Source organism: Amphimedon queenslandica, unplaced genomic scaffold, assembly GCF_000090795.2.
Source record: "Amphimedon queenslandica unplaced genomic scaffold, v1.1 AMPQUscaffold_9956, whole genome shotgun sequence".
Classification (NCBI taxonomy): Eukaryota; Metazoa; Porifera; class Demospongiae; order Haplosclerida; family Niphatidae; genus Amphimedon; species Amphimedon queenslandica.
This window is the reverse complement of record NW_003549773.1, coordinates 2,866-4,751: the sequence shown is the minus strand read 5'-3', so window position 1 is coordinate 4,751 and position 1,886 is coordinate 2,866. Positions and strand designations below refer to the sequence as shown.

The following is a 1,886-nucleotide window of genomic DNA, read 5'->3' as shown; positions in this document are numbered from 1 at the left end:
CCCACGTGCTACCACGTGTGTAAAATGGGTCCTAATATAATGGTCGTAATTGTCGAAAAGTATGTTCATTTTGATGGATCAAAGACTGATACTGAGTATTATTGTTAAGTCTCGAGAGGATGATATCACATTTAGTCTTCAACACAGACAACAGCTGCCAGCACAATTGACACACGTGTATTCACGTGGGTAGGCCACACCTAGGCTACTTACAGCAGCGTCATTTAAAATGCCCTTTATCATCAGATTTGCTCGGAACTTGAAAAGACTTCTATTGTAAACGTCACTCACTCTCTAGATCTTTCACTTGGAATGGCTACCAATACATCTCCAGTAAGTGTGTTAGTTAAGATTACTTGATTTGGTAGCTGGGCGAGACTATTGATTTGGAGGATGCCCATGCAGTAGTAGACCAGCACTTATACACTATGTATTATCACAGGCCGCTAGTATTGTTGGTAGATTATTTAAGTTCATACAGGGACCCCTATAGATGGTTCCTACTTTTAGTTTTCCCCTAAAAGTCTGAGTAAATCAATGCTCATCGAGATACTCATTGAAAGGGTCCAACAAGTCCTTGCTATAACTGCTGTTCATTACAAAGAGCCCACAGTTACAATTAACTATTAATCCAATACCGGTATATTAATAACTTATTATGTCTGCACTCAGTGGTGGTACCAGATGCATGGACAACAGGAAGGATTGGGAGGGATTAAAACTAGTGCTTTAAATAGAATTTTGTCAGCAGTGGGGCCTGTTCCCTCAGTTCAGGCCACCAATAACACTGCCAGTGCCTGCCTCCAATAGGAAAATACACTTTTGCTTGATTAGCACAATTGAAAAATAAATGTAATCACAAATATGTGATGCTATCAGTATTCCTGCAGTTTCATTGAATCATTTTGTAGGCTACTATTCTTGAATACACAGTACTAATAGTGTTCATTTTACTTCCTTATTGTGAAAAATTCTGAGGCGTTTAAATCAAGCAAATATTTTATATGTAGGGAATGTACTATACACTATAATCTTGTTTATTTAAGATTACTCCCTCTCTTCACTCCTCCATTATGATAGTTTGTTCATAATTGTGACAGTAGTATCTCATGCATTACTGAGTAGTGTCATGTACAGGTGTCACAATTCACAGCAACACTGACTGTAGTATCACATGATCCAATGAGACATGCACTGAGAAATTCAATTAATATCTTTATAGCCTGTCAGTGATGTTTATGATACCGTACGCGTCTTAATTTTCGAGGTGTATTAAATTTCGTTATTTTCGTGCTCACCTTAAATCCACGAAATTTAAATCACCTCTAATGCCATTCTATTGTATGTAGACTATGGCCAGAACACGAAAATTAGCTCACACGAATATTAACTTTTGAGCAAATTTCATTGAAAACACGAAATTTTGAACCCTCGAAAATTTGGACGTATACGGTAGTAATGTATTGATAGTTTCCTAATCACTTCATGATAATAGTTTTCATGTTATTATTACTACAATGTACATGTACATCTGTACATCTTTGTCTTGCATACATGTACATGTGTGTGTACCTGTTTTATATCAGAAAAATTAATAATAATGTGTAATAAGTATCATCATGGAATTTTGTCCCAGATTTTAGCACATAAATGTACATGTACATGTACATGTACACTTGTTCTGTGTTCTTGTACTGCTTGTATTACACACATGTATGTCTTTCCACTAGTATGCATGTACATGTACCTTATCTTCTGAAATACACCATTAACACTAATGTTATGTTAGTACTTTATATACATGTAAGTGTGTGTGTGTGTGTTTGGTTGTTAGTATATTGTTATTGTTATTATTACTGTCTCTATGTTATCATATACATGTACAT

General features: G+C 35.6%; 1 long non-coding RNA gene across 1 annotated transcript in view; it reads left to right on the top strand.

Annotated features, from left to right (window-relative positions):
* Window positions 1-244: 244 nt before the first annotated feature.
* LOC109590479 (uncharacterized) overlaps window positions 245-1,886 on the top strand; it is a 3,843-nt gene continuing 2,201 nt past the window's right edge. Inside the window, exon 1 of the long non-coding RNA XR_002189339.1 lies at window positions 245-333. This is a non-coding gene — a long non-coding RNA (uncharacterized LOC109590479). The remainder of the gene's footprint in view (window positions 334-1,886) is intronic.